At 57.2% G+C, this 23,936-nt stretch overlaps 1 protein-coding gene across 14 annotated transcripts in view; it reads left to right on the top strand.

The window, feature by feature from the left end:
* The first annotated feature begins 6,350 nt into the window (after positions 1 to 6,350).
* The window catches only part of LOC309617108 (dynein regulatory complex subunit 7), a 91,680-nt gene continuing 74,094 nt past the window's right edge, over positions 6,351 to 23,936 (top strand). For 5 of the 14 annotated variants that reach the window (XM_082368813.1, XM_082368812.1, XM_082368809.1 and 2 more), the window contains exon 1: positions 6,351 to 6,742. The gene's annotated coding sequence lies outside the window, so the exon portion shown is untranslated. Of the gene's footprint in view, positions 6,743 to 13,955; positions 14,476 to 23,936 lie in introns of those variants that run through there. The other 9 variants (XM_082368810.1, XM_082368814.1, XR_014237755.1 and 6 more) reach the window with 8 other exon arrangements.

Raw genomic sequence — 23,936 nt, 5'->3', positions numbered from 1 at the left:
CTTCCACGCTCCCACTGCAGGGCTCACGGGTTCAATCCCTGGTCGGGGAACTAAGATCCCTCATGCCATGCAGTGCGGCCAAAAATAAAAATTAAAAAATAAAAAATAAAAAAAAGAGAAAATATCAGTGTTCATGTCCGAACAATACACAGAGAGCCAGGTGTTACTATTTAACAGCTCGCTACTGGTGAGGGGCAGAGGAGGCCAGCTCTGGACCCAAGGCTGCAGAGGGCTGATGGGTAGATGGACAGACAGACTGCTGATGGATGGACAGATGCCTACCTTCCAGCTCTGTGGGAACCAGCTACTGTGGGTGGACCAGAGTCAGTGTCTTCCTCCTGGATGGGTTGGGAGGCTGCCCCACTCTCTGCCCTGGGGGACTTCTGCAGGGTTCCTGCTTGGTGCCTGCTTACCTCTGTTAGGACCCTTCACCCAGCCTTGACCAATAGCCTTGACCTGGTCAGGGCAGAGCCTAATCCTACAGCTACTCTCCTTGAAATGTAAATCGATGCCCTCACCCCCTGCGTAAGTCCACCCACGCTCTGGGATCAAGATTGCACCTCCCCCCCTGTCTTCACAGCCCTCCTCTTTGGCCTCATCTCTCTTGCCCCAGTGCTCCAGCCACACTTACCAGCTGCCTGTTTCCCCAATGCTCTGAGCTCATTTCCCACTCTGAGCCTTTGTACATGCTGTTCCTTCTGCCTGGTACACTGTGCCCCAGACCCACTCTTTCCAAGGCTGGCTCTTCCTCATCCATCAGGACTTTGTAACAAATGTCACTTTCTCCAAGAAGCCTTCCCTGATTACCTGGCTAAAGCAGGTTCCCTGTTCCATGCCATCTCTGCCCCTGTGTTTTTTGGTTTGCTTTCTTTATTGCCCTTACTTTTTATGTAATTATTTTTCTTCATACTTCTTGAATTACTTGATTCATTAATTACGTCATTGATTTTTAAAAAATTCCTCACCCCATCAAGCTATAAACTCCATGAGGGCAGGGGTGGTGTCTGTCTCATGTCCACAGAGCCCAGGGTGAGGCCTGCACTTAGTGGGCACTTGGAAAATGTTTGTTGAATGAATGAATGAAATACATTTACTGAGAAGCTGCCTGAAAGAGACAAATCATGGTCCAACACAGGTATGGGTTCAAATGCTGGCTCTGGCACTTATTGGCGATGTGTTCTGGGGTAGGTTACTAAATCTCTTTGGGCCTCAGCCTCCTCATCTGTAATAATAGCACCCCTCCATAGGATCGTTATGGGGATGAAATGAATCAGTCCATGCAGAGTTTAAGGAAGGGGCCTGGCACAGAGGTGCTCAGGAGAGTTGGATGGTAGTATTCTTGTAGATAAAGTGCTGCAGGACTTTTGAGATGTTGGTGCTCAGGGAAGGCTGCCCCCAATATGTCACAATGGCACATTGATTATTTTGAATTGAAGTTGCTTGAGAAGCAGCTGATGCAAGAAGGAAGATCTGACCCTCCTCTGTTCCCCTGAAAAGCAGGAAACAATTCTCTCACGTGAAAAGTGCCCTTCCTGCATCTGGAGGAGTAAGGACAGCCTTATCGCCAGAGAGGGAGATATTGGGGCCGAGAAGCCTGCACAAACAAACCTTGTTACTTCTTTACTAATTTACTGCCCCAAGCCCAAACTCTGTTTAGATTCTTCACTAATTAAGCGCCCAAACCTAAGTTTCTTTTTTTTTTTTTAAACTTAATTAATTAATTAATTAATTTTTGGCTGTGTTGGGCCTTCGTTTCTGTGCGAGGGCTTTCTCTAGTTGTGGCAAGTGGGGGCCACTCTTCATCGCGGTGCGTGGGCCTCTCACTATTGCGGCCTCTCTTGTTGCGGAGCACAGGCTCCAGACACGCAGGCTCAGTAGTTGTGGCTCACGGGCCTAGTTGCTCCGTGGCATGTGGGATCTTCCCAGACCAGGGCTCGAACTCGTGTCCCCTGCATTAGCAGGCAGATTCTCAACCACTGCGCCACCAGGGAAGCCCCTAAGTTTCTGCCAGCTTTGGCCATTTCTTGGGTCCCATTTCTATTTTTTTTTTTTTTGGCCACGCCATGTGGCACGCGGGATCTTAGTACCCCGACCAGGGATCAAACACGCGCCCCCTGCAGTGGAAGGATGGAGTCTTAACCTCTGGTCTGCCAGGGAAGTCCCTTGGGTCCCATTTCTGAGATCTACCTGCACACAAATTAAATTTTGTTTCTTTTTCTCCTATTAATGTCTTGTGTCAATTTTATGATTAGTCCAGCCACAAGAACTCAAGAGGAGCAGAGGTAAAATGTCCCCCTTCCCAACAGAGGTTCAGAGGCTGACTTCCCGTAGGGAAGGATGGGATAACTCCAAGAGGGTTTCTTGGAAGAGGGGGCATTTGAACTGGGTTATAGGGGCGGGTGGGTGGGATTTGTCTGGGCAGAGATGGGGTGGGAGATCAGGAGAGACGAGGGACACCCGATCCCTATAAGAGACCCATGGGCAGGTCAGGGCCGCGCTGGGGCTGTGATGAGATGCCCTCCAAGCTTCTTCCAGACACAGGCCCGGCATGAGCTGTTCTAGGCCCACAGCTCCTGCCCCTGCGGTCTTGACATCTGGTTTGTACCCATTTCCTATGTTTGGTTGCTACACAGGGAGTGCTGACTCCGAGGGGATGTGACGGGACGCCAGGAAAAGGTGACTCAGTTGCCTTAGAACTCAGTCACCTTGACACAAGAGGACCCCTGAGACTACACAAGGACAGCTTCTGCAGGGTCATGGAATGCCAAAGATGTGGCCTGATGCCACAGAAACACATGGGCTATGAGCAAATTTTTCTCTCTGCCCTTGGTCTCATCTGGAAAATGGGGACAGACACTTGTCAGAGTTGCTGGGATGGTGAAATGAGTCTTTTGGTTGGCAAAGTGGTTCCCTGCCCCAAGTCTCCTCATGTGAGTCATTTGAAAACACTGCAGCATGGGTCCACTTATTGTCCCCATGACATAGACGGGAACACTGAGGCTCAGAGAAGGGCCCTGACCTGTTCAGCGCCACAGAGCCAGTGAGCCACAGACCCAGGGCTGGAAGCAGGTCTCCTGATCCTCAGACTGTGTGCAGACGGATGAGCAGGTACAGGCAGAACCTGGAAGGTGTGTGACCAAGGATGCAGATGGTGGAGAATGAACTCCTCACGGGAAGCAGGGTAATGCCCTTGGCTACCTCTCTGCCCATCCCAGCACAGTGAGGGCTGTGGGCTTGTACACCCACATCTGGCCAGGGAGGTCACCTTCTTCCAGATGTGGCCAAAAAGGAGGAAGAGGCCAACTCCGTTCAAGACAGAGGCCACAGTGAAGACCAGAGGGGCTTTATAAGGTCAGTAACTTCAATTCCCCTCTGCATTTGGATATGGCAAACATTGACTTAGCCCTTACCATGTACCAGCCACTGTTGGAAGCACTCAGCATTTTCTCATTTAATCCTCATGGATTGATACTGCTATCATCCCCATTTTGCAGATAAGCAAACCAAGGCTAAGGGAGGCAAGTGGAACTGGGATGCCCCACCCAGGCAGTCTGCTCTAGAGCCCCACGCCCAATCACAGCGCTGCTGCCTGCCCTGTCAGCAGTTTGTTTTTAAAAACATGAGGAAGGTCCTGGCACCCAGTAGTTATTCTGCAAATATCAATTTAGTGAATGAATACATGAATTAGTAAAAAATGGCCCACATGAATTAACCTGTGATGAGAAAATGATTTTAGAGACCATTGAGTCCTCCTCACAGATGTGGTAGGTGTCTTCTCTGCAACATTCCAGCTGAGCACCTCCTTGGTTTCCGCTGGGGATGGGGAGCTCACTCTCTCCTTTGTGGGCGGCACTAGCTCTCAGAGGGAGCTTGGAGACCGAGCCTGAGGTCCTGCTAGAGCATGAGAGGTCACAGCTGGGGCCCTTCACACCCCTCCACACTTCCCCCTTACAAGGAAAGGGTCCGCATGTCCTGAGGCTCCCCTCTGAGTGGGGTTGGGGGGAGCAGAGGGAGGCTGGGCTCGCCCAGGGTCAGATAAAGGGCACCAGTCCTGGATCAGACTGCCTGGCTATGACCTCAGATGTGTTACTTAACACTGCCCCCACCCCAACCCCGCCTTTATCTGTAAAACTCACATTAAAAAGTGACTCCTGCCTCATAGGGTGTAGCGAGGAGTTGATAGGATAATCCACAGGTCCTGGATGGGGGCTCCTAGAGACCAAGCCCTCAGCCCCACAAATGCTCCTCAGACACCTGCTCTGACAGGGCACTTTCCTGACCCATCTATCCCTTTTCCTCCCTTGGCCTCTGGAAGACAAGAAGGGCGAAGGCATGTGTTTTCATTTCATAGATGGCCCGAGGCACAGAGGTTAAGCAACCTCCCCAAGTGCACCCAGCGAATGAGGGCCCAGCCCAGGGCTGCAGCCCCAGCTCCTCCTGCTCACCTGACAGAGCCTGGTGATTACATCACTAGCCAGGGCCCTGGGGGCAGAGTGGCATAGGGTGGGGGGATGGAGTGTGGGTGTCAGGAGTGGGGGAGTCACCAGTGGGTATACAGGAAGTCAGTGGGACTCCCTTGGTGCCCTTACCGGGGTGGGTGTCATCTCTGGGGCCATGGGTACAGCTCTCAGGACCCTGGGGAAACTCCAGGGTTTCAGGGGTCAGGCCCTCTTCCTAAAGGCCCATTTCTCTCTGACACCCCACTTCTCTCCTGGTGCCTGCATCTGTGCTCAGCCCTGGGGGTAGGGGCACAGCTTCCTGCTGAGCAGAGCAGGCACCCATGCCCATGGGCAGAGCAGAGGCCGTATCAGCAGTTGGAAATTTCCCCAGGTGAAGTGGGGAGGTGATCTGGGGACAAGGAACCGCAGTGGGATCTGGGCTAGCCTCCAGGAATGAGTCTGAGCTGTGGCCAAGAGGCAAACCCTCCCTCAGGGGGCTGGAGCTCTCCCACACTCCATCAGATCCAGATCCACCACACTTGTTCCCATTTGTCCATCTGTACATCCATCCTTCCTTCATCTCCCTGGGCTCCTCTCTACCTCGACCCCTTCATTCAGCCATGCCCGGATCCTCTTTTTTCCTTAAACACACCAAGCAGCCACCTACCACAGGGCCTTTGCACATGCTGTTCCTGCTACCTGGAATGCTCTCCCTCCAGACATCGCAAAGTCTACCTCCCTTGTCACATTCAGTCTGTGTCAAGTGTCACCTTCTCTGAGAAAATCTAAACCAACCCTCTCTCCTCCATCCTTCTCTCTGCCTCCCTTGCTTTGTTGCTCCATAGTTCTTACCACTAGATATATTTCATATTTATTTCCTTATTTAATTTATTATCTGTCTCCCGCAGCTCTAAGAGGGCAGGGATTTTTGTGTTTTGTTCGCTGCTGTGTCCCCAGTGCCTAGAACAGTGCCTGGTACGCAGCAGGCCCTCAATAGGCACTCTCTAAATGCATGGCTGAATCTATCCACCTGTCCAGCCTTCTGTCCATCCATCATCCATTCCTTCTCCCCACATTTTCTCCTTCACCCACCAGTCACCCAGAATTTCTCCACACCAGGCCCTGGGCTGGGGCGTGGGTTTGGTGATCTGGCAGGCCACACAGGCTAGGAAAGAAATAACTCTCACACTGGGGGATGGGCCCCAGGTGAGGGGGAACTCAGGGGACTGTGGGAGAGAGACATGGTGTGTGTTGGCAGGGGAGGCGAGGGAAGGCTCTCAAGGTTGCAATTATGTACCTCAGTGCCTAGCCTGGGGCTGGCCCACAGTGGCTCCTGGTACAGGCTTTGCCAAATGAATCAACAACTGCTTGGATGGCTTCTTAGAAGAACGGGTGGCTCAGTTCTTAATACTATGGGTACTGGTGGTGGGGGTGGGAATCAGAACCACCTGGGGGAATGGGTACCTGGGGTGAGAACTTTGAAAAGCTCCCCAGGAGAACTACTGGTCTCGGGCGAGGCCTCAAGGGTGATGCAGGGGCTGGGCAGGCAGGGCTGGGGGGCGAGTGGTCCAGGAGGAGGCTGGGAAGGGTGTGCTCAGAGGCTCCGTGGAGACCTCGTGCGTGAAGCAGAGCCTCCCTGGACCACTCCCCTCTGCACCCCGGGATACCTGGAGCAGCTGCCCCCAATCCCTGCCAAGGAAGAAGCTTCCATTCTTGCCCCCTCCCTTCGTCTGTGTCAGCTCAACATTCTGACAGCAAGGACCGTGCCCCCCGGTCCCCATCGCCCCCCCCGTGCCCCACCCTCGCCTCCTGCCTCTAAGCAGCTGCTGGTTGCTGGCTTGTTTATCTTGCAGGAAGGTGAGTCTGGGCCCAGGCTTCAGGTGGGGCCTGAGCTCAGAGGAGGCAGGTGGGAGCTCGCAGAGTTGGTATAGCATATGGCAGTGGGGACAGCCACGCCCACCAGCCCTGGGGAGGGGGGCACTCAGAGCCCTTCGGGGGCCACGGTGGGCCAGCAGCCCAGGGGTCCCTGGGTAGGGGTGCCGAAAGCCCATTACGGGCTGAGGTGAGTGAGGGTTTGGGGCATGCAGCACCCAAGGGGCCAGGTCCGCTCCCGCAGGGAAACGCAGGAATGAGAGAGGGAGGCGGGACCTGTGAGGCCACCGGAAATCGGGCAACACGGGCAGGCGGAGCCACACCTGGGGCCGCCGGCCCAGACGAGCTCAGGTACCTGTGAGCCCCGGGGGGAGGTGGAAGCGGGGCAGGCAGCACAGGCAGAGTCCGGCCGGGGCCTGCCGGGACCGAAGGTAAGAAGCTGCTGTTCGGGCCGGGGAGGAAGAGGATGGGGGCGTGTGACTCCCAGCCTGGCTCGCTTGACCTTGGCCGACCCCCAGGTCTCGCTCCGCGCCTGAGGGCATGCGTGAGGCCGGCAAGGGCTCAGGCTCCGCGCCGATGTGGAGGCCCTGGCTGTCGCGGGGTCATCCCTTGGCGCTCTGAGTGTGGGCCGGCCGTGCTGACGTGGTGGTCGTCGTGGCACAGGGAAGGGGGTAGGGTGGGAGCGGGCTGAGGGGGAGGCTGCAGACCTGGGTGCTTGGACGGGGAGGCGGGACGCACGCCCCCAGCGCTCAGAGCCTGTTTCCACCGGGGGTCCCACGGGAAAGCGGTTTGGGAGCTGGTGGCCCAGGTCGTTTGACTTTTGACAAGGAGCAGGAGGGCGGCCTCCCCAGGTGAGAGGGAACAGGGCCCAGGCCTGGGGGTGTACCTGCCCCTCTGGCCAGCACGGGGTCCCTCCGCCTCCCCGCAGCTCCCTCAGCCCGCAGCGCGGCCCTCCCGGCCTCGGCTGCCAGAGGCCGGAGGCGAAAGGCAAGCGGTTCCCCAAATGGCCGCTTGCTGCCCCGGGCCAGGCGACTCCTAGGTGGCGGCCCAGGACACACCAGGGTGAGGGCAGCCATCCTGAGGAAAGGGCCGGCCCTGCCGGTGCCCGCTGTGGGAACTTCAGCCAGGCCTGCGGTCTCTGGGCTGGTTCCTTATCTACCTGGACGGAGGTGGCGGGGGCAGAGGTCTGAAAACAAAGACGGGAGCGGCAGCCTTCCAGCCGCACCTCCGCCCCCACACACCCAGGCTCCTGGCTGCACACGGCAGCAGACAGAGGTGGGTGGCTGGGTGGGGGGGGAGGGGGGGCCTGGCGCCCGGCCAGCTCTGCCCCTACCCACCTGGCTCCCTGGGGCATTGCAGTAGCAAAATGGGCCCCCGTGTTCCCTCTGCTGATTAGGCCTCCGCTGCTCATGAGTGTCTGTCATCCTTGCCCCATTACGCCTCCTGAGCCATCTGCGCCCCAGCACTTATGGGGAGACCCCGGGGGGGCTTCCTGGCTGCCGGGCCAGATGCACAGGCGGGAAGCAGTGCTTCTGAGAGGCGATGGGGGTGTCTCTGGGGGCGAGGCTGGCCTTTCCACAAAGTACACACGACTCTTTATTTCACCAAAAGAGAAGTGATGGCCGCCCCGGTTGCCAGGTGAGGACACCGAGGCACCCTCTTTATGACTCCTAGGTGTGTCTCCTGTGGCGGGCGCCAATGAATGTGTTTGTGGGTAGGGGGGGGCGGGAGTGGCAGTGGGACACATGGGGACGTCAGAGTCGAGAGCCTGGGCCCTGGGAAGCCTGTGGCATTCAAGCGAGATGGCACATTTTCACCCCAAGACAAAACAAGACCTGCCATCTTTGCCCACTGCTGTGCCACCTGGTGGGTAGTCGCTCAACTTCTCTGGGCCTCATTTGCCTCCCTTGGCATGTGCGTGGCGGTGCCTCACCCCTGACCAGAGCCACCTGGCCCAAGTCTTGGGCATCTGAGCAGCTGCCAACCAAACCTCACGGGCCAGGGCTGGGGTTGGGGGCACTGCCAGAAGGGACACAACCACGGAGACGTCGATGGCAGCTGGGATGGCCCGTCTGGGCCCTCATGTTCAGGAAGGGAGGCACCTATGGAGGAGTTAGAAGTCTCTTCTGCTCCTCCCACGGGGGGAATCTGCATTGAAAAGAGAGCCTGGGATAATGACAGCACCTGTTACTGCGCTACCCGGAGGCCCTGGCTGCAGACAAACCTGCGCGGCCCCATTTTACACCCTTGGACACTGAGGCTCAGAAGCTCAGATCTGGGCAGTTTGATGCCAGGTCCCAGGCTGTGCTGTTTGGAGGACTTTGGGGGCAATGCTGGGAGGAATCTGGGGGGTCGGGGCGGTGAGGGGCAGTTTGGAGCCTCCCAGTTGCCGGGTCTCCCCCAGGCAAACCTGCCTCTGAGCAGAGCCCCAGGGGTCCCCTTGGGAAGAGTGGTTCTCCCAGATGTCACACCCCAAGGAAGGGCTGCACTTTTAGCTCCAGTGACCGAGTGGTGAAGCACCACCCAGCCCACGGGCTCCAATCCCCTGGGCTGCAAAGGGGCGCCCGATGTTTACAGATGGTTAGGGTCTCACCTGAGGAACGCAGGCCTCTGGGTACCCGGCTCTGTGCCTGCTTCCCGCAGTAAGGGTGGTCCAGGCTGGTGGCATGGGAGTGGGGTTGTGGAGAGGGCTTGTGGCCTGTCGTTGGTGGGCCTGCCCTTGCCCTGGGATCAGGGGCTTCTGGAGGCTGGGAGGCAGGAGTGTGGCCTGTTCTGGCTGGATTCAACCTTCCTGCCAAGTGTACTTGAGGGGCTGGGCTGAGGTCAGACATTCCGTCATGCCTAGGAAGACCAGGCGGCCGCCCTGTCTACCTTCTATCTTGGGTAGCTGGGCACCCAGCCATGCCCGCCTCCCGGAAAGGTCAGCAGAGGTGGCCCTTGGAGACCCAGCCAACCTGAACTTTGTCTAAGGCCCTGCATAATGTTCCTGGGCAGGAACAGGGTGACCGTGGCGGTTGGGGGATGTCTGTCTGTCTGCCTGCCTGTCTGGGGCAGGTCCAAGGACACTTCTTGTAGGCATGTGGTCAAGATGCCACTGGAACCAGGAAGAGGGTATTGGGGGAGGAAGGAAGCCTTGAAGTCAGATCCTGTGTGACCTTGGGTTGGGCACCCTCCCACTCTGAGCCTGTCTCTTCCTTCAGCAAAAGGGGCAAGGCCTCCTGGGCAGGATCATGGGAGAAAATGCAAGTCACTTGCATGGTACGCAGTAAGAGCTCAACAGTGGTGCGTGGGCTCTGAGTCTGAAGCCTTCAGAGGGAAGGGGTGGAGAGAGGTCAGTGCTGGGGACAGGAGCCCAGACCACAAGCCCCAGTGCTTTTGAAACCTGATGCAGGTAAACGTGGGTGGGGGCACCTGCCTGGGCTCCACCCCCGAGAGAGCCAATGGGGTTGAGTCTGTCCTTGGAGCTCCAAATAAGGCCTCAGAAAACCGGCTGGGACCTGGGCGGTCTTTGCCCTTCTGCTTGCCTGGCCCTTCATTCCATCACCCGGGCTGGCACCAGCCTCCTGCACCCCAAGCCTGGGCTTGAATCTCCATTAGACTTGGGCCGTTGGCTGAGGTGCCTCTAGTTCTCCCTGCGTCTTGGATATGTCAGGCTCCCTGCTCCTTCTGCAGCTGGGGGATGGGTGGTGGGTAAGGGCGGCAGGCCTGAGGCACTGGGCACACAGTTCCCTTTGTGAGGGCAGCTGAGTCACATGGGCATTGCCATCCCCCTGGGCCCTGGGATGGCTGTGATGGTGTTATCATGGGACTGCGGCTGCCCCCGCGCCTGCGGCCAGGAGGCTTTCCCACGGGAATGTACCGGGAGGTGGCTGGGAGCATTGGCCACAAAGCACGTAGTCTGGGTCACAAGACAAGGGTTCGAATCCTGGCTCTGCTGCTGATGTGCTGTGAGACTTTGGGAAAGTTCTCTCTCTGAGCCTCGGTTTCCATCTCTGTTAAGCGGGAACAATCATCACAGTTTGTAGAGGAGACACTGGCCATGAAAGGGCTTTGCCAATGGTGGAGTGCTGGGCCCTTGGCATTTTTGTTGACTTGATGATAATCATGACACTGGCCAACATTTGTCGAGCACCTACTGTGTGCCAGGCGTGGTGCTCAGTGCTTTACAAGGCCACTCAGCTTGCAAGGGGAGAAGCCTGAACTCGAACAGCTCTTGTCCAGTGAAAACCCACCTACACACAGGCAGTGGTTGCCCATGACTCTTCCTGCAGGTGGGCACAGCTCTTCACTGGTTGCAAGGCTGCCTAGGCTGGAGAGTTAGAGATGGAAAAGGGTGAGGCCTCCAGGAAGAAGCCCTGCTGTGTCCTCCCACTTGCCCAAGCCTCTGTCACAGTGGCCACCACGGATGTCCCGTCCTCCCTCCTGTCCTGGGGAACACACGTCCTCCCACCTCCCTGGCAGCCCCATCTCTGTCTCCTTCTCAGGCTGCTCTGAACAGCAAAGCCCTCACAATACATCAGAGCATGAATTTGTGCCAGGGCTAGGCCATGAGCTTTACGTACGTGGCCTCATTTTTACTATTGGTGGTGCTGTTATTATCCCCACTTGACAGTGAGACAGCGGATGGCTAGAGAGATGCTGCCTGAGTCACCCCCGGGAGGAGAAGCCCGTTGGCCTGAGCCCAGAGTCTGAACCAACCTCCAGGTGGTAGCATTACCCCCTCTCCTCCATCCCTTCAAATGAAGGCCTTTCTGCAACTTTCTGCACTCTCCACCCCATCTCTGGCCACCATCACCAGCCAGTAATGTTTATGACCTTCCCTGGGCTTGGGGGACCCCAGCCCTTCACCCCTGAGTCCTAACGATGTGTTTCCAGTTGCCTTTTGGAGGGTTCCCCAATATGTCACAAGGGTACTCCCATTCCGCTGTGCCTGTCTCCCAGATGTGTACCCCGTCCCATGCCCCCACATACTTGAGGACAGTTTCTGATATCTTATCCCCTCTCACATGTGAGAAGAGGTCCTAGCCCTGCTTCTGGTTTCTTGGACCAAAGTCTCCCCCCCTAGCCTCCCACCCATCTCCATCTTCTCCAGTGCCCCCGCTGGGCCCTGGCCTCCCCTCCACATCCCATCCCATCATTGCTGGTACAGCCCCTAGAGTAGACCAAAGTTTCTCCTGCTTTAACAAATGCTGGGGGACTTCCCTGGCAGTCCAGTGGTCTGTGCTTCCACTGCAGGGGGCACTGGTTCGATCCCTGGTTGGGGAACTAAGATCCCACATGCCACGCGATGTGGCAAAAAACAAAAAACAAATGCTGGAAGCACCTGGGATCTTGTTCAAATACATATTCTGATTCAACAGGTCTGGGACACACCTGAGATGCTGGATTTCTAACAACTTCTCTGGTCACGCTGTAGGTCTGTGGACCATTTTGAGTGCTTCTCAGCACCTTTGACGAAATACCATCAAAGGCAGACTCCATGCTTTCAGAATCCCATCTGCCCTTACCCACCTAATTAGATCCTACTTCCTTCCAAGGATGTCTCCCATGTCCCACCTCTCCCCCTCTGTTGATGCTGTTCCCTCTACCCAGAATGTCCTTCCAGCTGGTCTCTGTTCACTGAAACCGCTTCTTCAAGACCCAGCTGGGGCTCAAGGGCCGACAAGCCTGGTTCAAACCCTGGCTCTGACCCTGAAAGGTGAGGGCAAGGTCCTCGCCCACTCTGGGCCTCCTTCCTCTTCCGTGGAGCAGGATAGCAGCTGTCATGAGAGGCAGAGGAGACGATGAATGTGATGAACCTAGCAGGCGCCTGGCAACTGGTAGGTGCTTGGTTAGAGCCCACAGGTCTGGAGGCCCAGCCACAGACCAGCTGTGTCTCTGACATACCAGTGGGACCAGCCTACAGGGTTGGGAGGATACAGTGAGAAGGACCCACGGAGAGCAGAGGTCTTACACAGTGAACCCTATGGACACAGCCCCTGTTTTCAGTCCCATGGACGTATCGATGCTAATAAGAGGTGGTGTTGTAATTAATAATAACTTATTTGGTTTCTCTCCTCTGACTCTCAGAGCCCTCTGGGGCTCTACGGTGCCGATAACTGACTGTCTGGTGTCACCACCACGTGAGGCAGGGTTGTCTCCCACCCCCTGGAGCCTAGCACAGTGCCCAGCACACAGCAGGTCTCTGAGCAGCCTGATGGTGAGAGGGCAGGCAGAGCTTGGCAAGCAACTCCTGCCCTGGCCGGGCCACCTCATAGGCCTCTGCTGGGTGGCCAGAGTGGCAGCTGGCTCCAGGCTTCTGCATCCCTTGCTTGGACATCCAGCTCAGCAAGCCCGTGCCAACCGCAAAGTGGCGCCACTGACCCTCCATCTGTGCCCTGGAGGCCAGCACCCTCTGTGGCATGTGTGTGTGTGTGTGTATGGGTGGGTGACTGCTGTCTGGCTGGCCTGGACCCTGGGGAACAGCTGAGGCTGCCCCAGTGACCAGCTGGCCCAGCCCTGAAGAACAGACCTTGGGGAAACTGAACCTTAGAGGTGGTGACTTGCCCAAAGACATGCATGTAGGGGACTCCCCATCCTTTCCTGGATCCTTTCCACCCCATCCTTTTTCTGCTCCCTTGTTTCTTGGTCCCCCTGGGGAGGCTAAATTCATGAGTGGTTAGGACAGCTGGCTGTGGAGCCAGACCGCCTGGGCTCCCATCCCATCTCTGCCACTTCCCAGCTGTGTGATCTTGGGCAAGTTAATTCCCTTCTCTGGGCTTCATATCTCTTCCTTCTGCATCACCACATTCACCATGAATATTGACTGAGGGCTCATCAAGTGTCAGGTGCTGGTCTGAGCAACACGTTTTCCTGTGGCACCGTGGCGACAGTGCCAGGGAAGAGTCTGGAATGTAGTAAATGGTCAGTAAATGTAATCATTATTATTATTATTACTCTTGTTATTGTTGCTGTCATCACTTGTCCTCATTAGGTTGTGAAATCCTTCCAGCATCTGTGACTTGGGAATCATCTGTTCACGTTGGAGTGATGAGGGGAGACGGGGATCCTCACTCCGCGGAGGGTTGTGGGGGGGCGCCCTGGGCCATCCGAAGCTTCCTGACTCCCAGGGTGGCCATGAACCTTAGCAGTGGGAGGGAAATGCTGACAGAGGCCAGTGACCAGAAAGGGAATGGGGGCGTCGGCCCATTTCCAAATTTCTCTCTTTGAGCTTTTGGAACCACCAGGAATGGTTCCTCACCTGGGCCTCAGTTTCCCCTTTGGCCCAGCAGATGGGCTGGGAGGCCATTTCCAGAAGCCCCTGGGGTCTCAGAATCCAGATCTTGAGTCTTGGAGTGTTGAAACTGTGAGTGCTTGGGGGAGCACTGAGGTGGATCCCTTTGCTGGGGGTGCTAACTGAGGCTCAGGGAGGAGTCGAGGTCAGGTGGCGGGTTGTGTGTGGCCTGGCTGGCCGCATGCCAGGCTGCTTAACACCCCCCTTCCCCAGCGTGCCTTCCGCCCTGCCGGTCAGCGCCGGCTCCTGCCTGCTGCCAAGGAGGCTGGACTTTCTTTCAGGAAAGGGCAGTTGTTGCCGGGCCTGGGTGCGGGGTTGGAGGGGGGGGGGGGGCGCCAGCATCGGGGTGGCCTGTTGCCATAGCAACCCTGGCCTCTCGGCGGGAACTCTGTGGAGAACAGCTCTGGGGAAGTAACAGATGGAGGGCGAGGAGGAAGACTTATCTCCGACCAGCATCCGTCCATGAAGCCTGGCACCTGTCTGCCTGGATCGGGGGCGGGTGAGGCTGAAGTGCCCCCTTGCCCAGAGCTGAGTCATGGGCATCCCCCAGTGTCCCCGCCTCGGCTCTCTCAGCCCTGCCCCCTCTCAGCCTCCCTCTGAGAAATCTGTGACTCACGTATGGTCCCGTCATCCCCAGCCGAGCTGGGAGGAGGGAGGAGCCCAGTTGGGGCAAGAGGAGGGTGTCCCCCGACCCAAAAACACAACCCGGCGCTTCTCCGGGCTCCACACTGGCTGCCTGCCTTGCCCGGCCTCAGGAGAGGGGCTGGGAGCCGCCGCACTCACCGGCTCTCTCAGAAACGGGACCACAGCTGGCAGGTTAAGCCTCGGAGGGGGATCTTGAAAGGCGGTTCAGCTGCCCGGCCTCACGCAGGACCTTCTACCCGTCACCAGGTACCAGATCAAGGGCATGACGGCAGGAGCGAGGATGGATGGGAGTGAGTGCAGCAGAGGGTGGGGTGGCGGTGGACCGGGGCGCTGAAGTCTTGGTATCTGGGTGGGAGCTAGCCCACAAGAGCAGTGCTGTGCGGGGTCTCTAGAGTTGGGGGTGCATGGACAGGGAGACGCCTGGGAAGGGGACGGGCCTGAGAGGATGGAACCTCCCAGAGCCACTAGCCATTTGTTAGCTGGGGAAACTGAGGCTCAAACTGATAGAGTCACTGGGACCTGCAAGCTGGGTCTGCTCTGTGGGTGGTGAGATACTGTGCTCTCCTGCCCCCGCTGTACAGATGGGAGAACCGAGGTTGTGAGAGGACAGGGGGCTTACCTAAGGTCACAGAACAAGTCTGGGGATGGAAAGCCAGCCTCCAGCCTCGGGGAGGAAAGGATGCTGCAGGGGGCTGGGCATGGGCACTTGAGGGCAGCCTTGCCTTCAGCTGCCCGGGTGCTGCGTCTGGGGCCCCGCAGTGAAACAGGGGCAGTCTGGCCCTTCATGGCCCAGGCCACCTTTAGGAGGAGATGGTCCTGGCAGTGGAGTCTGAACATGGGGGACCTGGGATGAGAGAGAACGTCCAGGAAACCAGCAGCAGTAGATGGGGAAGCAGCGGCTGAGGGCTGGAGCGCTCCCTACTTGCTAACCGCCAGACCCCAGGCCCCTGTCTGCCCGGTGCTGATAGGGTTTCCCCACCTGGGAACTGCTGGTTCCTCTCCTCCCCGCCTCCCCAACCAGCCTCCTTCCTGTGGTAACAAGTTGGGGGTCTCTCATGGCCCCATGGGAAGGGGCTGGTGTTCATTTTACTGAGGCAGTGGGGGGGGGCGTGAGTTAAGGCAGGACCCTCTCACCTGCCCACCTGCCCCGCTCCCATCCTACCTGGAGCAGCTCTGGCCTGGGCTAGGTGGGGTGGGGAGGAATAGCCTTTGTGGCTCTAGAGGGCCCAAGAAGTTATTATTTTTTTTAAATAAATTTATTTATTTTATTTATTTATTTTTGGCTGCGTTGGGTCTTCGTTGCTGTGCACGGGCTTTCTCTAGTTGTGGCGAGCGGGGGCTACTCTTCGTTGTGGTGCGCGGGCTTCTCATTGCAGTGGCTTCTCTTGTTGCGGAGCACGGGCTCTAGGTGCGCGGGCTTCAGTAGTTGTGGCACGTGGGCTCAGTAGTTGTGGCTTGCGGGCTTAGTTGCTCCGCAGCGTGTGGGATCTTCCCGGACCAGGGATTGAACCCGTGTCCCCTGCATTGGCAGGCGGATTCTTAACCACTGTGCTACCAGGGAAGTCCCAGAAGTTATTCATATAAACAATTATTGAGCACCTACTGTGTGCCTGGTACTGTTCTAGGGAGGGGGGACACAGCAGCGAAAGAGACAAATGGGGTGTGGGTGGTCCAGAGCCAAGCCCCTTTCCCCCTGGTGCAGATACCCTGAGGGCAGAGGGTTGATTCCTCTCGATTGGAGGCTGAGTGGGGAGAAGCGTCTCGGGTCACTGAGAGCCACCAGCTGCTGAGTTGGTTCCCCAGAGCCCAGGCCAGGGGTCCCGTGAGGTCTTCCCTGCCAATATCCAGGGCAGGACTAGCTCTTGGGACCAGATCTGAGCCCCTTTACTGCAGGGACTCTAGAGACCTGAGACGCAGCCCCACCTTGGTCATAGCGTCACCGTGGCCGCCTTGCCTTGCCTCTCTCTCTGGGCCTCAGTTTGCCCAGTTGCTAAGTGGGCATGTGGGGTGGGTTAATAGCTGCCCAGCCTCCCTTGGTCCCGGTCTTGGCTCCGAGAGCGCCAGGGTCGTGAAGGACACCTCTCCAAGTGTGGTGTGGGAGGCGGAGGCTGAGCTAGGCAGGCTGCACTGTTGTGCTGGCTTTGGTGCCCTGGGCCACTGGGCAGGACCTGGTCAGCCTGGCTGGGACACCCTCATCTTGCCAGGAACACAAACAAACAAGGCAGGATCTGAGGCTGACGAGTCAGATAAGTTTGCTGGTGGAGGAGGAGAGAACTTCCTGACCTGGGAGGACCCGGAGGCTCTGCAGAGGGCACAGAGTCTGGCCTTGGATGCTGGTGGGGAGGGGGAGGAGGGTTTGATGTACACGTATGGGGATTGGAGGGAAGAGGGGGGCGGCGTTCCTGGCAGAGGAAACTGCATGGGAAAAGGTTTGGGAATGATGAGAACTGGGGGGAGTGGAGCAGGCGATGGCACTGGAGACCTGGCATGGGTCATTTTGGGGACCTGGAGTGCCAGGCTGGCAGGTCCCAATCTGCTCTCAGGGGAAGGGATGGCGGGAAGACTTGGGCGGTACTGCAGCCAGGCCAGGTGGGTGCCAGGTGGGGTCTGGGTGCCCAGGGTGCCAGCCCAGCTGGATAAGGAGGGCATTGTTGTGATGCAGGGCTGACCTGGTTGCCCCAGGCCCGGGGCTTCTACTTGGAGGGCAGCTTCATGGCTGTGGGGACAGAGAGGGGAGGTGGTCGCCCAGCCCAGGAGAAGGGCAGGTAAAAGAGGCGGCGGAGCTGTGGCCGGGTCTGTGTGTAGTGGGGGTGGCCTTCCCAGCGGGGCCCGGCATGACAAATTTGGGAGGGGCAGGGCAGGGACAGCCATGAAGGGGGCCACATGGACTGTGCTCTAGCTGAGCCGGGCCCCAAGTCACTTCATCCTCCGCAAGAGCTGCGTGTGGGTGATGGGTGGTGGACTGCGCCCCTTTCAGGGATGCAGTTAAGGGTCGGGGGCAGGGCTGGTGAGGGTGGTGGGGGAAATGTGACAACACAGCCCAAACCTCAGTGCTGCCAGCCCACCCAGAACCAGAGCGGGCTCAGCACCCCCAGCCCCGACCCGGGGTGGCCCTGTGGATCTGTCTTCTGACTCACAGCAGATGGGGCATCACGTGAGCAAACGCAGCAGCTGGGGGGACCAGGACCCCAGGGACCAGGCAGATGGCAAGTGGGGGCAGGGCGGGGCTGGCACAGAGGGACCTCTCAAACGGGGTGAGGTGGGGTCCTGGCTGGGCCCCAGCCTCCCAGGCTTGCCCTCCACCAGTCTGGTCCTCACGCCCCATCAGGAGTTCCTTGAGACCCTTGGGGAACCCTGCAGATTTGGGAGTCAGGACAGGGCTGCTGAAGGGGAGAGCTTGGAACATACATTTTCTGATCCCTGCCCGGTGCCTGCACTGGCACCAGTGGGTTGAGACACCCCCTGCAGGCCCCTCAAGCCCCCAGCTCTCCCTGGTTCCCTGGTGGCTCGGCTGGGCTAGAACAGTCCTGGACCCTCCCTGTCCTCAGACTCTGCTGGGCCCTAGGCTCAGCGCTTTGCACACATGTTTTTGTTTTTTTGTTTTGTTTTGTTTTGTTTTTGGCCATGCCATGTGACCTGTGGGGCCTTGGTTCCCTGACCAGGGATCGAACCCAGGCCCCCTGCATTGGAAACATGGAGTTGTAACTACTGGACCGCCAGGGAAGCCCCTGCACACACATTTATTCCTGCCAGGCACAAGCTCCTGATGTGCCCATTTTAGAGATGAGGACACTGAGGCACAGGAGGCTTACCCAGGAGTGACCTCTTATCTCCAGAGTCTGGGCTCTTTTCACTGTGCTCTCCTGCCCCCCTCATTGGCGAGGGGGCTCCTCTGCCAGGCCAGAGTCTGTGCTGGGGGCCCGAGGACATGTGCCCTTGTCTTGAACCCCATCCCTGCTGCTGCTAAGCCCATGCTCTTCTGGGGCGACAGGACCCGCAGGGATAGCAAGGCTGCTTGTCTGGGGAGAATTTTGTTCCTCTCGGGTTGTGTGAACTTGGGCATCTGCCTCATTTTCCTCATCTGGAAAAAGTGGATAAAATAGTGTCTACTTCAGGGGGCTGTTTTGAGCATCAAGGTGTTAATGCAGTAAAGTGTTTACAACAGCATGTGGCCCATATGTTAGCCTTTACTATTATGATCTCCCCCTTGGGCAAATGGGTGCACTGAGGCCCAGAGATAATGTGTAATAACTTGAGGGCACTTCTTCCTGCCTCCCCGCCCTAAGAGAACTGGAGCCACCTGGGCATCAGCAGGACTCTGCCACCCCCACCTGCAGCCTGACTTGTGCTTTGGTGGGGAGGCCAGGGTGGTGGGAGTTGGGCTGGCGCTGGCTCAGGCTCAGGCGGTTTGTGGTGCACTTGGCAATTCCAGGCAGGCCGAGATAAAAGCTGAGCCCTGGAGGAGCTGGCAGGGCTTCCAGGCACCAGGGAACAGCCCTCTGCATTAGAGGAAGATGGCCTGGGGGTGGGGGCCTCTCTGTCCAGGCTCCAGTCCCGCTCCAGTGCCCTGAAAGGCCGGTGGTTAGAGCGGAAGGCATGAGGCAGGAGGGTGTGATGGAGGAGTTGGGAAGGGGGATGCTCACCTCCCAAATTATCAGGGAGCCGATGCTGCCCCTTGCTCGCCCTCATCCAATAGGCCTGCGCCTGGTAGGTGTGTGCCTGACCTCGTCGTGGCACTTCCCTCTCCCACACACCTGCATGTGACATCGCCTGGCGAGAGCTGCGGGCAGTGGGCAGGGCCGGAAGGAATCCTCGTGCGATTTCCTCAAAGCTGTACTTATCCTTTGTCCATGACCATGCCTGGTGCACTCTCATGGGGCTATGCACACACCCCAGACCAGATGGGCAGAGTCTATTCTCCGGCTCCTTGGCTGGCAGCCAAGAATGTGCAGGTCCCAGTACCTGGGCCGGGCCCTGGTGCAGCACACATCTCCATTTGTACTGGAAAGGACAGCCAGTGTCTCCTCAAGGAGACCCTGCACCGGGTGTCAGCACACCCAGGAGTCTGGCCTCTGCTCCCCCAACCTGGGCTTGGGGAACCAGAGTTGGGAGATGTAGTAACTGTTGTCCAGGTAGGATGAGGATGCTTGCAGACACCATGAGCCTAGGGATGAGGGTCTGGTTCCTGGGCTGCGATGCCTTGGACCCATGGCGCATCCTCTTGGGCCTCATGTCATTCCCTAGAGAGGTTGTCACCTCCTCTCCATGTCATGCAGATTCCAGCACTGCAGATGGGGTGCCATGCGGGACAATGGGGGCAGCATAGGCAAAGGAGTACACAGAGCTGGATGTGGGTCCAGTTTTACCAGCTGTGTGATCCCACCAGGGAGAAGCTACCTGGGAGAGTGGCTTCTCTCTGAGCCTCAGTTTTCCCAGTTGTAAAATGGGCTTAATAATGCCCACCCCTCACAGAGTGGCTGTGTGCATTGCAGGAGGCCAGGTGCACATCGTGTGGTTCGTGCTCCTGTGTGGTTCCCGTCACTGCCCCAGCTCCCTCATGAATCTCTGCAGGCTGGTTCTTGGGATACACCTGCCCCCAGGTGCCTAGACCCCAGGATCCTCCCTGGCCACAGGCACGTGCCATTTCCCCTCCTTGCTCCACCTTGGGGAGCCCACGGGGAGTCCAGACAGAAGCTTTGGCATTTGCAGCAGTGGGAATGTGACCCACCTTCATCAGCAAATCCCATGCCTGTGCCCCCTCTAGCCCTGGGCCCCAGGAGCAGGTGGTTGAGGGGCATGGCGGTGGTTACTTTGCCTTCATGTAGAGAGAAAATGCAAATTTTGATCACAGATTCAGATGGGATCTCAGACCTCAAATAATCCAGCACCTGCGAAAGTATGTCTGTGGTCCCATTGGTTTAGGAAAGCCTTGTGTGCCCAGGCTTCTGCACTGCAGGACTTCTTAAGAGCCTTTACCAGGTGGCTCTGTATGGGACGTGAAGTTTCGGGTCCTGGCCTGGCTCTTAGGCTGTGCACAGTCTTGGGAGCTCCTCTCTGGCCAAGCACCTGGCAAGGGTGTATATGCCCCTAATCCAGTCAGAGGCTGGGGCGTGGGGACAGCTCAGTGCTGGAATCTCCCTGCCCTGAGCGTCAGGAACTGGCTCCGATCGGGAAGAGGCTCGGAGCCGGCCTGGCCTAGTCAGAGTACCAGCTCTGTCTCATTCACTCATTCATTTATTAACTAGTTGTCATTGAGCATCTACCGTGGACCAGGAACTGTGGTACTAGGTACTGGAGATATGAGTGATGAGCAAGATGGATGAGACAGAGCAAACATGGAGAAATGGATAGCAAGCACATTGCAGGGTCATTTCAGACAGTGTGAAGTGCTATAAAGTTTATAAGATAAGGTGACATGGAAGAGAGTGATGAATGGGGAGGATAATTTTGGTTGGGTGGACATGGAAAGCTTCTTAGGAGAGGGGACATTTGAACTAAGACCTGAGAAGGAACCAATCAGGGAAAGAACCCCGAAAGAACGTGCTACGTTGAACAGAAAGCATGTGCAAAGGCCCTGAGGTGTGTCTGAGGATAGAAAGAAGGCTCGTGTGCTGGAGTTGATGAAAGCAAGGAAGACGTGGGGTGGCGTAAGGTGGAGGGAGTGGAGGGGGGTCGCTAGCTTGTTTTTTGGCAGTCGTGCTGCTCCCTGAGCGTCAGTTATCTGATTTATGAGGCTTATCATTTTGGCCCCGACCTCCACGCTGGTCAGGAGCGTTGTGGGTGTTAGGTGAGGATAGTCAATCTCTCTGGCAGAGACTTGGTTCTGGACAGCTCTGCGTCATTGTAGGTTTTAAAAATTATTGTTATTACAAGTGCTTAGTGACTATGGGTGGAACCGGGGATCCCGTGCCTCTGTTTCTCTGCGTGTCGCTGCAGTTAGTGAGCGCCAAGTGTGTGTACAAGGCCAGGGGTGCCCCATCTGTGCCCTCCCTCTGGCTTCCCTGAACCACAGCCCCCTGCCAGCTCCTTTTAAGTGCAGGATCTTTTGATCCAACAGTGACTGCCTTCTCTGGCCCAGCAGGCCCTGGAATCCTTTCCAGGCAAAGGTTCCACTGAGAACAGGAACTCCTTTCTTTGCTTTCTTTTCCTCTTCCTCTGGGGGCCAAAAATAGTGCCTGAATAGGACACAGCTCTGGGCCGGCAGCGAGACAATAGCCGCCTCCTGGCTCTGGTCCATCGGTGGGGGAGGACATGATGTTGGTGCACAGGCACACCAGCCCAAGGACCCCAGCCCCTGCTGCTTTTCCCATGGCCTCGGCCAGAAACCATCCCAGAGCCCCTTGGAGTGTGATTGCCAAGGGGATTCCTGCTTATTCTGGGGAAGTGCTCTGAAGACCCTGGTCCCCTGAGCAGCCCCACCCTACCTCCTGATCTGCTGCTGGTCTGGAGCTGAAGGCCTCAGTGTGGGCGCCCACGGCCCTGGTTCTCTTCTGGGCCCTGTGTGGCACACAGGGGCCACCCCATGGCTTTGATGTCCTTTTCCCTTTGACTCAGTGGCTACGAAAGGCTTTTTAGAGATCAAAGGGATGTGTCCTCTTCAGATGAGGTGAGCTCCCTGTCACTGGAGGTGATCAAATAAAGTTTGGATGTGCACTGAACGTGAGGTGGGATTAGTCAAGCATCAGATGGATATTGGGTCTTGATGTCTTCATGTCTCAGAGGAGATCATGAGTTGAATTCCATACACCGCTCTTACCAGCTGGGTGGTCTTGAGCGAGTCACATCATGCCCCTGAGCCTCTCTCTCCGCATCTGTAAGATGGGTTCAACAGGGCTAACCTCGCAGAGTGGTGGAAATGGATCTCCAAAATGCTCAGTGTCGTGCCTGGCACATAGGCAGCGTTTCAGAAGCTTTGCCTCTGTTCTCCTCCCTCCCCAGACAGGTACTCACTCTGGGGTACAGAAAGGACCCACTCTTGGCCCCCAGGGAGCTCTGGAGGAAAGCCAGGGGGAACCCCCAGACCCAGGGCTAACTCAGAAGGAAGATTCCTGGTGGATTGTGGCAATCTGGGAAGGCTTCCTGGAGGAGGTACTCCCCTAAGATGCTTCCAGGGAAGTATTGTGCACATTCTGTGCTCATGGCAGCCAGTGGTGGAGATTAGACGGGTGTCTAGTGTGGGTCAAGGCCAAGGCCACAAGCTGGCAGCCTTCAGGGGCAAATGTAGCTGATAGTAGGCATTTTTCATCACAGGGGTAGCCCCCACTAGTGTTCTAAAAAGATTTGGTTTTAAAGTCAATATTGACAAACTTAGGCAGGTGTCCCCCAGTGTACCCCATAATCTGGTGTCCTAAACTCTGCCTTTCTTCCTGCCAGCTCCCTACCTGGCCAGCATCCAAGTAAGGGGAGTTGGGCACAGGACAAATCAGGGCCTGCGCTGTGCTGGGTTGGAGCTGGGCAGTGACGTAGTCCCTGCAGCTGCCAACGGTTGCCAGGGCAACGGTTGCCAGGGGCTGCTGTCACCTGCGCCCCTTTTCCCGGGTTGGCGGCTGGGACTTGCAGCCCGTCTTCCCAGGCTGCCCGCTTTGTTTGAGGCTCTGGTGAGGGGGGCGGGGACCGAGGCTGGGGAGGCTCAGCTTCAAAGTGCCCCTCTGGCCTCTTGAACTGGGGAGAAACTGTCCCACCACCCCAGCGAGCTGCATCCTGCAAACAAGGCGAGCCCTTGGCCCACTCATTCATGCTCTTTACGTATTTATAATCCACTTGATGACACGAAGGAGGAATCCAGGTATGATTCTTCCCCTCCTCCCGCCATTGCTCTCATTCCTGCTCCTGCTCCCCTCTCCTCCCCAAATCCCCACTTCTTATCCCCTCTCCCCTTTCCCTTGTTCACCCCCCTCCCCCTCCATCTCTCTTCCCCTGTATCATCATCTTTTCCCTCCTCCTCTCCCCTCCATTTCCCCTCCATCCCCCTTCCTCCCCTCCCTTCTTCCCAACACTGAGAACTTAGCGGATGGGTAAGGTGGGGTTGGGGCTGGGGTGACACTAGGGACCCTGGGAGAGTCAGAGATGCTACTCTGAGGGGGACCTGGTCAGTGAAGCAGACGGCAGATCAGAACGACGAGGAAGTGGTTGGGGGTAAGGGACTCACACCCCACACCCCTTCCCTCCGCCACACTCCAGCTAAAATTCAATTTCAGTCTCCGGGCTGTACCCCCATCGTCAAAGACAAGCCTCTGAGGATGCTGGGAGGGGAGGTCCAGGGCCTGCAGGTGGCTGAGAGTGTAGGAGTGGGGCTGGGATAGGGTCCTGACAGAGCTCCAGGTCCAGGGTCCTCAGAGGAAAGTGTTCAGCTAATCTCGAGGAAACACATTTTTGGAAGCATCTTTTACTACGAATTTTAAAGAGAAGCCCTTTCTAACAGTCAGGTAATGTCAAGGGGAAACGGGCTGCAAAATCAAGAGCATGGGTTCTGGAGCCAGGCCCTGAGGCTGCACCGCGAGCTGTGTGATCTCCGGCAGGTAACTTGATCTTCTAGGGCCTCTGTTTCCTTATTTGTTAAGTGGGCATAACGGTACTCGTCTCATAAGATTTGGGGAAGGATTAAATGTGTTCGTTTGTGTAGAGAGCTTAGAATCAAGTCTTGCATTTTCAGAGAGCTTCATTAATGCTAGCTTTGTGGCTGGAGGTGGTGAGCGCCCTGTCTGTGG

The sequence above is a fragment of the Balaenoptera borealis genome (assembly GCF_965194805.1).
Source record: "Balaenoptera borealis genome assembly, chromosome: 19".
NCBI classification, from domain to species: Eukaryota; Metazoa; Chordata; class Mammalia; order Artiodactyla; family Balaenopteridae; genus Balaenoptera; species Balaenoptera borealis.
This window is presented reverse-complemented; position numbering and strand designations above follow the sequence as displayed.